Consider the following 12893-nt stretch of genomic DNA (forward strand, 5'->3'; position numbering starts at 1 on the left):
GTCTGTGCCAGTGTCTGTCCTTGCAGTGACTTCATCTGCACTGATGTTATCTTCAGCCTGTGATGTGCCAGCCTGCTGCTGTCTGTGAGCAACATGCATGGGTTAGGGACACAAAGGAGGCTGCAAGGGGTAGCAGACGTGGGGCAGCACTTTCCATATGCTGCCATGAGCTGCGTTGGTCCAGAGAGTCTACTTAGCAGCTCTTTATGCCCTGTATGATCAAGATGGCATAGCCAGGTATAAAAAGTGGGAGAGGATTTAGGGTGGGGATGGAGAGCTTGGAGCAAGCTCCTCTATTACACTTTCCTCCTCACTGAGACCCTCTGGCTGTATGGTAGCATGAAGAGAAGGCCATGGAGCCTCACAGCACAGCCACCTACAGTGCCATGAAGCAGTGGGATAGGAGATCTCTGCCTGTTACTGGCAGAGGAATGAGGCAGCTCAGAGCCACACTACTGGTGTCACCGGCCACTGAAACTCAATAGAGCTCCCAGTACGGAAGGACAGCTATAAATGTCCTGCCCTGAGCAGCTTCTGCTATATTGAGGGGAGACAGGGAACACTAAAGTCTTCTCTTAATCCACAGTCTGGTTTTGTGCTGAGATGATGGGAACAGATCCCCAGGTGCATCCCCAAGATTTTACATGTGCACATCCCTGCTCCCACCACCTCGTCCTCCCCATGCCCACCTCAGGAACTTGAAAAACATGTTCCCAAGCACCCTGAAAGCCTCCCAGCCACGAGCAAGGCTGTGTGCCTCGGCGCCTGGCTGCAGAGAGCAATGCTGGCAATGAAGCTGCGAAGAGGGCAGGAGAGGACTGGGGGAGTCTTTGCCCTCCACGCACTGTCCTGGGACCTCTGACACACACAGGAATCTTAAACACATGCAGTCCTGAATGCAGCAGGGCTCCTTCTCTCACACAGCCCACGTGTGGGCTGCACGCTGAGTGCAGGGCATAGCAGGGCACAGCCTTGAGAGCTCAGCCTGGCTCTGCCAGATTTGCCATCTCTGGGCTCAGCGCTGAACCTGCAGTGCTGCCTTGGCCACATCCATGCCTGTGCTTGCAGGATCGCTGCCACATCCCCAGCAATGCCGTGCAGCTGTTCCTGTAGAGCCCTTGGAGAGGCCCAGCCTGGCTGCTAGCTTTAACAGCCCTGAGGGTAACCCAGCATCTGTGCCTGTCAGTTTGCATGTGGGACAGTGGCCTGCCCCAGCACGGAGCTTCCAGTGACGCTGACCTTACAGAGCTGCTTGGAAGGTCTCTGCTCCCAGACCCTCCTGCTGGCCCTGGCAGGCACCTGGCCCTGCGTTCCCTCCAGCACAGCTGCCACCAGGTTCAGCCACAGCTGTAACAGTGCTGGGCCCAATGCAGACATCAGGGCCTTGCTGCATGGAGGAGAAGCTTTGTCTGAGAGCTGCCCACGCAGCAGAACCTCCATCCTTCTCCCACCGCCTGAAGCCCACATTTCTGCTGCTGCTCCTGCTGAGTTTCACTGGAAAAGCAAAGCTCTTCCACATTGTCTTGGAAGAAAGGTTTTTGTGTCTCTTTTAGCAAGGAGATTTCTTTCTCTCAGTTGTTCCAGTGCTGAATGCAATAACCATCAAGGCCCTGCCGTGGTGCACTGTGGTGCCTTGTGCTGTGGTGATGGCAATGAGTCCGTCTGTCACTGGGCAGTGCTGCAGAGTTGTCTCTGTGCCCTGCATAGCCTGCTCAGCCCTGGTAGTCCTGATAGCCCCTCAGCCCTGATAGCCCTGCTCAGCCCTGCATAGCCTGGAGTATGGGCTTCAGAGTCCTCTTGTGGGGCCCAAAGAGAAGAAAAAAGGGCTTAATTCATTACTTTCTCTACTTTTTGCAGTACTAATAACCCAGAAAGCCCTTCTCAACACCTTTTAAAACATCTGGGTATTGGAGGATGCTGAAAACTGGGAGGTTTGGAACCTGTGATGCAACCAAACACAAGGGCAAGAAGGGGCCTTAAGTCAGCACACAGCCCAAAAATAGCACAAGAGGGTTATCTGAAAAATGCACTAAATATAGACAAAGCCAGCTCGGGCCCCAGCACAGCACGGGCAGCCCAGCACGTGGCAGCCCCTCACAGCCCAGCTGTGGACAGCTCATGCCCTGTGCCCCCCAGTGCTGCCCTTGCAGAATGTGGCCCAGCTGGGCACCAGCATCCTGCAGCTCTGCTTGTCTCTAACATTTGCTGATCTCTGAATCACCAGGATTGAAATTGAAACCTCCCCTGAGGATAAGGATCGAGATAACAGCAGGAAAAGTGTTGGATAGGTCTAGGTCTTGGTGCAGAGGACTGAATTATTCTAGGCAAACTCCCTGACAGAGGTCCAAAGGCCCTGAGGCCTGCACAGCAGCCCTGGCAGTCCCGCAGCAGCCATGCAGGTCAGTCACAGTGGGGGCACAAGGCTCTCCATCAGCAGTCAGCAGGGGCCCAACCATGTGCTTGGTTTGTGGATTTGGGGTAAATACCTCCCCAGGCATGTCTGACACAGCCGCACGGGGCTGGAAAGAGGCACCTGAGAGCAAACACACCTCCTGCACCGCTGCTCCCCACCTCTTCCTTGTTTCCAGCCACATTTTCAGCTGCCAAGGAAACAGGTTTTGTAAGATCAGAAACACAAACACAGCACTTAAGTGGCAACCAGACCTTCCCTGACCTGCTGGGCATGGCCCACGGGGTCTGTAACTTCTTTTGCAAAAGAAGTCATGGTGTTATAGGTAAGCACTCGCAAACTGCCTGGCACTCCTGCCCTCACCTGTGCATGCACTGCCACAGCCCAGCACTGCCTTGAGCACAGGAAGGCTGGGGAGGCAAGGCCAGGAGGGAGCAGGGTGGGACGGGTGCCCGAACGCAGGCTGGCAGCCAGCAGTGGGGCTTGTGCTCTGTGAGCTCTGAGAGCAGCAGGGCTGCCAGGGGTCAGTCTGTGGCAGCTGGATGAAGCCATCCCCACACCACCATCCCTGTGTCCTGGCAACACTCTCCCGGGCAGCTCTTCCAGGTGGGCTGTGCACAGGGCTTTCAGTTCAGTGAACTCTTCCCCAGTCCCATCCAAATAAAGTCAATGACACGAGAGCACTGGCAGAAAGAGCACGCTTTGGAGAGCTCATGCTTTTCTGATTGCAAACCTCTTCACCCCTGAACCTTTGCACACTTAGATAAAAGGCTCTTGCAGAACTGCTGCTCCCACAGAAGCCATTTCACCTCAATTTGATTCTTTGTGTGTGTAACTCAGGTTGTTAAAAAAAACACTTTTTACTCCCTGCTCTTCCGCTGCCAAAGGCCACCATGCAGGTGATGCAAGAGCTGGCTGTGATTGCAGCACAGCTGTGCTCCAGGCACCAAGGATTGCACAAGGGGCAATGATGAGCAGGTGCAGAAACAGCCAGAACAGAACAGTTCCTCCTGCACAGTGTGGGATGGAAATCATGCTTTTGATTGTGATGCCATGTTCTTGAGGCACTGTTTCAGGCCCAGAAATGATGCATTAGGATCAAGGCAGAATGTTTTAATTTCAGCAGCTGCAGCTTCCCTTCGGGATAGAACCAGCAGCACAGATTCAAGAAGCTGCCATTACGGAGGACAACACTCACAGACACGATATGCTCATCTTTATAAGAACTAACCATCCTAACCAGTCCAGGAAAATGGAGGTGTTGTTCTCACCACAACCTCTTTCCAGCAATCCAAGGAAATAAAGCTGACTCTGGACCAAGATGAGCTAACCTGGCTGGCACCCCTGGGAGAGAGATGCCCATCTGTCCCAGCTTTGCTGAGAGCAGTGAGGTGACGGGCAGCAGTGGCTGTCAGCCCTGGTCCTGCTGGGCAGATGGAGCCAGGGGACGAGGGGGGGGGAAGGGGAGCCAGAAAGGTCAGAGAGAGGGACAGCATCTCCACAGGCAGCAGGGTACAGCAGGGTCTCTGTGGGCCCCCGGCAGGGAACAGAGCTCGCAGCTCTGTCATTCTCAGGAGGATGCTTTTCCAGGGGTGTGCCAAAACTTGCCCCTTGTCTCCCCAGAGCTCAGACACCGGGAGCTGCCAGCCCAGAGCCCAGCTGTTGGCTGCGCGTGGCAGCCCCTCTGACCCCCGCCCGCTGAGTGGCCGGCACGGCTCTGCGGTGAGGCCACAAGTGAGGGCACGAGGGAAGGGGAAGGATTTTGGGGTTTCCTCCCAGGTCCCCCCCCGGCTGCACAGCAGCGACTCACACACCACGGGACAGACGGGCACGGACTTCAAAGGGCCACGTCCCACGGCACAGAACAGCCACGGGCGGGTGACTCCTCCTGCGAGCCAGTCACAGGGTACAGCACCCGGCAGCAATGCGGTGCGTGGACTCACGCAGCAGGAAGGCTGGGTGCGGGGCAGCGATGGCCCCAGGGGCCGGGTGGGGAGGAACGGGAGCCAGAGGTCACCGGGTCTGAGCCCCACCTCCATCGCGTCCATCCCCGCCGCACAGAGCGGCTCCCAAGGCCTCGTGCTGGCACCGTCCCACCCGTACCAGCCTCTCCTTAGGAATGACTGTCCTCTCTTCCCAGTCACCCCACGGCGACAGGGGGCTACGCCCCACCGTGCTGGTGCCGTGGGAATTCTCCTGCAGTAATCTGCAGCCGAGCAGTAGCATCACCCTCAGCCCCAGGAAGGAGCCCAGCGCTGGCCGGCTCCAGGAGAGGGAGCTGGAAGTCCTCTGCTCCGAGGACGCGTGTCACCAGCTCCTCCTGCCCGGGGGGGCACACAGTGCTGTCCGCGCCCCTTCCTCAGTCAGGAGGAACGCCGCCAGGAACGCGTCCCCAGAGAGCAGAGAGATGGGGCTGCTGGTGGGAACAGAGCACTACAGATTTCAAAGTACCCCAGAGAGCAGCAGCCTATGTCCAGCTCGGTCCGGCTCCGGGCAAGAGGTGGGCAGAGCGGAGTCCTTCCTCTTCCCAAATCAGCCTGCTCCCTCGTGGGCTCCAGCTTTTCCTTCAGTTCACTAGACTGCAACAAGGAACAGGTATTATAGCTTGATTCTGCAAGCACCGAGCCCAAAGACGGCCAGATTTGGGTACCCAAATTCCTCGCACCTGGCAGCCACCCACGCGGGAGAAGGGAGTGGGTTTCTCAAGTGTGGTTTTCACACTAATAGATAAGCAAATACAAAGGAATCAGTGTTTCGAAAGGTCCGACCTAAAACGTCTGCTGGAGAGACACAGACACTAGTGCTTTCACCTGTGCCTGTGTCTTAGGCTGTGTTTATCTCAATAGAAGAAACACCATTCCCTGCGAGGAGGGTAATTAAGAAGAGCAATTAATCTCATCATACATATAGCAGGTTTGGACTACTTAAAAGAAAGCAGGCAGGATTATTTTGACACTGCCTGCCCTTGCAAAGAAAGGCTCAGTTGTCGCAGTGTCCCTTACAAGTGTCTCATCTTTGGGATCCCTTGAAAGAGAACACTTGCTTCTCTCATGTGTGGTGGTATTGTAATGTGAAAGACATGCATGTCTTAGCCATAAAATCAGACATATGAAGGGCTGTGACAGGTATGTAGCCACTGGAAATTTATAAGCACAGATGGAAGCAGGTGCAGTGGGGATTGTAGAGAGAGTTAATGCCTTTGGTGAGGTGGAAAAAACAGGCTTTGTGCACACACTGACTCTGCTTTGGGTCTAAGAAGGAGGCACACATCTCTAAAGCTAAATAAGGATGTAGATCAAAAGGACTCATGTTGAAAAGAAGCTGTTTGACAGGCTGGGAAACCTCTGATGCCTGCCCCTGGTCTGGTATCTCTTGAGCCAAGCAACGCCTGCCATGACAGAACCACTGAGGATTTGGGTTTGCTGTAAATCTCGGTGCCCACGTGCTGAGAATGATCCCTGCACTCACTGCTGAAACTCCAGATTTCATCATGGCAGTGTCCTGAGCTGGCTCTCCCCAGAAGGTGCTCAGCTGTATGACAGTGCTGCTCTGCTGGAACGGCAGCACTTTGCACCTGCAGCTGTTTAAACATGTTCCTCCACTTCTGGACCTGGGTGATGAGATACCCTGAGATACCTGATATCTGAGATACCCTCCTCCCCAAAGCCCTAAGGATTCCAGGTTAAAATATTGTGTAAAATCTTTCAGGTTTCCTGAATTATTCTGGGCTCCTCCAGCTCTACCTTCTGTCACAATAATGTTTGTTTCCTCTTTTAAGCTTTTAAAAAACACCCTATTTTTTTTTTCCATTTTTCAGAGAGGTTTTGTTGCAAAACAGACCTATCCATTTGGAAGTTTTGTATCAGTCAATCAAAATGTGCTCTGGGGAGGAAGAGGGAATAAGAAGGTAAAGGAGAGGGAAGGACTGCTGTCAGAAGTTGGAAGCTTTAGTGATCCCCTGAGCCAGAGGGAGCTCAGTGCAGGGACACGCACCAGCTGTGAGGTGGGCACTGGGGGAGTCCTCACACAGGGGAGCGGGGTGACTGGCTGGGAATGCCTAGCCCGTGTCCTTGGAATTCTGGATCTGATCCAACCATTGGTTATAACGGTGCATGAAAGCCAATAACACTGTTGGATCAGGTCCCTGTTCTTGAAGTGGGTGAATCTAGAAGATCCACAGATAACTAACTTGTAGGGGATGGAAGGGACCTCTAGAGATCATCTAGTCCAACTATCCTGTTGTCTGGGAAAGCACAGACAGCTTGTGGGCTTATCTAAATACAATGAAAGTATCCATGTAAATAGCTATAGAAGTGACAGCTAATCAAGAACTCAGTGTGCCTCAGAGAGCTCTTTTAGGTCACCTCGCAATCAGGATTGGTTTAGTGCTGTGGGCTACAAAAGCATGCAACCTCTGTTGATGGTAAAGGGCTGTGCTGACTCTACTTTGCTGGAAAGCCTTTCCAGCAGTTTCATTGCTGTCTCTCATACCCACCAACATCCACAGGTCCCACGCTCTCTTCATTTCTTTTTGTACATATATATTCTTTTCTGTCTTCTTTTTACAACAATAACATGACATTGTCTCTTCAGGAAGCTCAGCTGCTCACTGCTCTCTGAGTGGGCAGCTCTGCCCTGAAGAGCAGCTTTGACTTGAAAGGATTGAGCCCTGAATCTTGAAGTAAAGGACTATGCTGTCCTTGGCTAGATTCTGGGGCTCTTAGCAACATCTGGTTGTTGTGTTTGGACTGCTACTTCCACACTGAGTACTTCAGTCAATCTCAGCTCCAGATTGCTATTATGGCAACGATAGATTAACCAAGCCTTGATCCAAATATAGGTTTGCCAGGAGTGGATCATTAAATCTAAGTTGCTTTTATTTTTGGCTGCAGTCTGAGAATTTGAGGAGCCTGAGCCTCTCCAGTTTGGCTTCTGTCAATAGCAGCTCTAGAAGGAGCAGTCAGCATGGTTCTGACCTGCTGAGCAGGTGACCCGGGCAGTGACTGCTGGGCAGCTAGGGGCAGTGCTTCAGTTGGCTTTATTCATTTCTTGGCCAATGTTGCCATGCAGAGAAGGGGAGACAGAAATAAATCCATTCCCAGATGGAATCCTCACTGCTAACCATGCTCCCCAGTACAGACAGTGTGAACATCATGGTAACGTGATACCTTGCTCCACTGAAATTCCTTTCTGGAGAAGCATCCATTTTTTTTCCTTAACCACAAGACACTGCTGTTCAGTATCTCCCCTGCTGTTCTAGGAGCCATAATCTGTACTTCTTACTTTCCTTTAGACCTCAAGAGTGGGGCAAAGGCTAAATTAAGGATTTCAGAGATTCTGTGTAAAATGGGTCCCTACCCAGCAAGGTTTTTGCTAGCCAGGGAGACAGCAGAGCTGAGGTCTGTGGGCTCAATACCTCTGTGCCGAGTTTGTTTAAAAGAAAATCATTATTGGGATTTGTGTGCAAATGCAATTGTTTATAGTGCAGTAATTTTGCACTCAGTCTCTGGAGCAGGAGTCATATAGACTAGCTCAATGCAGGCCAGTGTATCCAAGGCTCAAGACCTTGGATGGCTCTGCTCCAGAGGATGTGTGTGACATTGCTGCAGACACACAGCCTGGGAGCACAGCACTAACTTCTCTGGACTCACTCCAGCACATTGCTTTCTATACAGCTCATATGTTGACCCCTGCCTCTATGACAGGTCATGGCTGAAACACTCACATCTCAGGCAACTTGCCATGAAAACACATCTCAAGGACAGCTCCAGCGTCTCTGGAAGAGCTGCCAACATCATCAGTCAGTGTTGCAGACCACCTATGGCAGCAAACAGACACATTTAAAATACTCAAAATTCTTTTTCCTAACTATTAACAAATTTCTTCTGGATGGACCGTTCCCAAAGCTGAAATGAGACAGAACAACTATGAAGAATTACGCAAACCGTGCTGACAGTAGCAAGCACCCTACCTTGATTCCACACTACAGTGACAGTGTGCAGGCTCCACCCTACTGCTGTGGTCAGAGCAGGTGAACTACACCTACACAGGTGGCACCCCTCCCACAGGTGGTGACACAGTCTGGGAGTGATCAAGTGAGAGCAGAAGAGAAACTCAAGGAAGAGGGGAGGCAGCAGCCTGTGTGAGGGCTGGTTTGCAGAGGGTCTTGGTAAGGTACAGATTCCTTTTCTTTCCCATCTGACAGTGTGTCAGCTCACAGACGGGGTGTGTTTGGTTAGACCTAACAGTGCTATCAGGAAAAGCTGACAATCGCTTACTGCACAGCATTTTCTCTGAGTTCCCTCATCTGCTTGTTTCCATTGCAGCTGCCTAGTGAACAAGGCAAAGGACAAAGCATACCTAGTTTTAACAACTGCTTTTCCATCCATTATACCATTGGCTTTGATTCTTCCACAGACTTCCTCACAAATGAAGAAAATCACATTGATTTTCTAACATGTATTGTCAGTCTGGCACTATGCATATCCTACACATTATAGCTTTTCCTTGTTGATGCTTTTCCCATTCTTTAGTCCTGACACCCTTCCATGACAGTGGGGTCTCTGCACACAGCTCTGAGCTCAGAGAAGCATGGTACATGTAACAGATCATAGCACAGATTGTCACAAACCACGTATGTAGCTCTTAACTGCTCTGTCAGAGGCAGCTACAGAACAGTCTCAAGTCCTCACAATGAACAGTCCTGTGGGCAAGTAAAGCACTGCCAAAATACTGGCATGGAAGTGCTCTGAGCTGTTACACCAGTGACCTATGAGTTCATCATACCTGAAGTGCTTCTGAGTGTATCACAATTGACCAAAAATAGCTACTGGTCCATGAGACCCAGGGGTGAGCTGGCTGCTCCACCTCCTGCCTATTCCTGCTCAAAACATTCCTCATCAACTAGGTTAAGAAGGGAATCCAGCAGCCAAACCCACAAACCTCCACCTATCTGCTACAAACAATGATCTCTGCAGTTCAGCAAGGGATTTCAGCCAGAAGAGTGACAGGTGCATCACAGCATCATTGTTGGGAGCCCATTGTGCACCTGGGTGGTGCAGCCCTGAGGAGGCCAAGTAGAATGATGAGCCCACATCAGCCAATGAGACAGCCTGTTTGTCTAAGATGCATCTGTCAGGGCAAGTAGTTTTTCATGCTTTGTTTAGATAATGCCCCAAACTGAACAGCATTTCCTTGTCAGACCCTTTAGATTCATCTTGCCCAGCTATAACAGTCCACAAGTTCAGTTTTTGGTTCTCTTTCCTTCCTAGGAGAGATGCCTTAAGCAAGGTGTTGGCTTTCTGGACAAGCTCACTCATCCACAGCATCAATAATGAATTTCTGCCAGAAGATGAGCTGGCTTAAGTTGTCTGGCAGGAATTACATCTTTCCACTTTGGGTTATTTTTTTTTTAAACTCACTCTGGAAAATGTTCGGTGTGGTATCAGAAATATAATCTTTCTGGGAGCTGAGGAAGTCTGATCTTGTCTTACAAATTGTATTCAGGAAGTTCCTGTTATAGGAAACCACTTGGAGAAATCTGAAGCCCAATTTGTTCTGTTTTCTCTCTGAAGCCAAAGAAGAGCTGAACAGTCAGAGTCCGCTTTCTATACAGACATCTTCTAACCTCTATAGAAGACAAGATCATGCTGCCTTCTGCTAGTCAGAAAGACTGCAAGATACCCATGCTGCTGTCATTTCAGCTTGCTGGGAAAATCTGCTGTTTTCCAAGACAGTGAATCAACAAAGCAAGCACCTTCTTCTTAGTGACTCATAAAAACTGTAATACTCTTCATTTTTATAGCTGTTTTTATCCAAAGGTCTAAAATGCAGATATAAAGAGAACTCATGTAGCCTGCACAGATAAAATGAACTTGAACTGGGAGGTGGCAAAAGCAAAATCTGGCACGTGTTTGACCAATATGCCTTTATATCCAACATGAGACAACTTGGAAAAGGAGAAAACAACTGAGTCGTTCTATCAATAAAGAATCCTGGTATTTAAGACAGAGGACATGAGAGTGGGTTTCACAGGAAAGCCCAAACCACCAGGGAACAGTAATGACTGCAAAGCAACTCTTGCTCTGTAAGGTCTTTGGAAAGAACAACAAAGAACACAGCGCACTGTTGGAGTAGTTGACCGTCAGTAAACAAAACATGACAGAATGGGTAAAATAAAAAAGGGCAAAAAGTAGCTCTGGGGATCAGAGATGGGTGAAATAGATCCCATGGAAACAGGTATAGGAAGCATCCATGAACTGTTCACATCATGGCACACAGCCATGATGAGATCTCAGCCAGAGCAGTACATTTACTTGTGGTGACCCAAATAGGAAGAGATTGATTTGGACAGGGAGAGCTGCAAGGATGGGCCACAGGGTGCCACAGGAATCATAACACCTATTTTATAGAATGAAGCTGGAAAAGGAGTGGCTTGTTTACCCAGAAGAATATCATCATTGCATAATGCAAGAAGTGCCCAAACCAGCAACTGATTTCAGGACCAAAGATGACTCACTCCTGAATGGGCTCAATCTTCAACAGAGTGTTTTGTGAAAGTCCTTCTGTGATGCAACATCATCAGGTTGTGATACCAGCTAAGTATCACTGTGGGTGTAGACAAAGCAACCAATGAAGAGAGGGAAGTTTCAAACAGCAGCTTTCAAGTTGCTTTTTGGCTCCATCTGGATCTGTACTTTACTTTGGCAACAAAAGCTGGAGGCCTCTGGGTAGGCAATGAGAGGAAGTCCCCTGCATCACTTCAGGTCTCTTTCCCATCGACCAACTTTCATAAAGTCGGCAGGAACTCCAAGACTTTTAGAGGTCTGCTTCTCTGTGTTATTTGACTGAAAGTGGATGACAAGGTTTCTGCTAGACAAAAGGCAGCTACACACCCTGTGTGTATGCTTAACACAACTCCTTCAAGTCCCAGATCTCACTCCCAAATTAGTGTCAATCTGCAGGCACATACCACGACTTCAGTATCTAACACATGCATATTTGTTTTAGGTTTCCAATGCTTTGATGAGGCTCAAACGTGAATTTAGCTTATGAACTTCACTCTGCTGCTAACCCCAAATCTCCTACTGGAAAAACATTGGAGCAAACCTACACTCCAGACAAAATTGCTGCGTTTGTCACAAATTACTCTTCTGAGTAATTTTTTTTTTGTTGTTGTTTTTTGTTTTTTTTTTGCTTTTGCACTCCAATTAAACACAGAGCAACTGCAGTGGAATGATTTTACAAATGATCCGTGATGCCATTTGAGGTTGTCTGAATTTCCCCAGGGCTTCCATTCCCTGTGCAGAGTCAGATGGTACTGCATAGCGGACGGCATGGATCAGACCAGCAAAACCAGCATCAGGGAGCAGTGAAGCTTCAACCACACAACTGTACTCCAATTATTCAGTAAAGTCCTGCTCTCAGGCAACCACTGTCTATTGCACTAAATCAGAACGGCCACTTGGAGAGCAATGAGTTTTGACACAAAAATCAGAAAGCTGAAGGCAGTGCTGTAAACAGCTACAGAGAAAAAAATCAGCATTTTGTCTTCTTATTTACAGACGTCTACACAATTTAACTTGAACAAACCCACTCTGACTGATTAGAGGAGGTGCCGATACCAGTCAGACCTGGGGCCATCAAATCCCATGGTCAGCTAGTGTCTGTGCTAGTAGCAAATTAGTTTTAACACCACAATAGAACTGTGATGTTTTCATGCCAGTGGCCTGAGAGCAGAAGAGGTCCCACATGATACACTGATTTCTAAAGTTCCCCTTATGGTTTGAGAAGATGATTTGTTGTCTTGTGGAAACAGATAGGACCATACTAGAGGAGCCCCCTGAAAAGGCAGCAAGAGACAGATGTGCTGCCTCAGTCCAGGGCAGGTGGTTACGTGCAGCAAGAAACACTCCTTGGGCTGATGCTTCCTCTTAAGCATGAGGACACTAAACCTGTCCTAAGAACTGGAAAAACTCAGAGCAATGATCTTGGTCCAGAAGGTGCACAATTTACCATCTAAATCTAGCAAATCACATAGAATCACAGAACCGTAGGGGTTGGAAGGCACCTCTAGAGATCACTGAGTCCAACCCTCTGCCAAAGCAGCTCCCAGCCCAGGTTGCACAGGTAGGTGTCCAGGTGGGTCTTGAATGTCTCCAGAGGAGACTCCACCACCTCTCTGTGCAGCTGTGCCAGTGCTCCGTCACTGCACTGGGAAGAAGTTCTTGTGCACATTTGTGCAGAACTTCCTATGCTTCAGTTTGTGGCCATTTCCCTTCATCCTATTGCCACACACTGCAGAGAAGAGTCTGACCTCATCCCTTTGCCTCCTGCTTCTTAGATATTGATAGATGTGGATCAGATCCCCTCTGAGTCTACTTTTCTTAAGGCTGAGCAGACCTAGGTCTCTCATCCTTTCCTTTAAGAGAGGTGTTCTGTAAAAAAGGGATGGGGATCTCTGGAAAAAGGGTCATAGAGACTA

The sequence above is a fragment of the Cyrtonyx montezumae genome, unplaced genomic scaffold (genome assembly GCF_038088225.1).
Source record: "Cyrtonyx montezumae isolate F1298 unplaced genomic scaffold, pur_monq_1.0 scaffold_9, whole genome shotgun sequence".
NCBI lineage: Eukaryota > Metazoa > Chordata > Aves > Galliformes > Odontophoridae > Cyrtonyx > Cyrtonyx montezumae.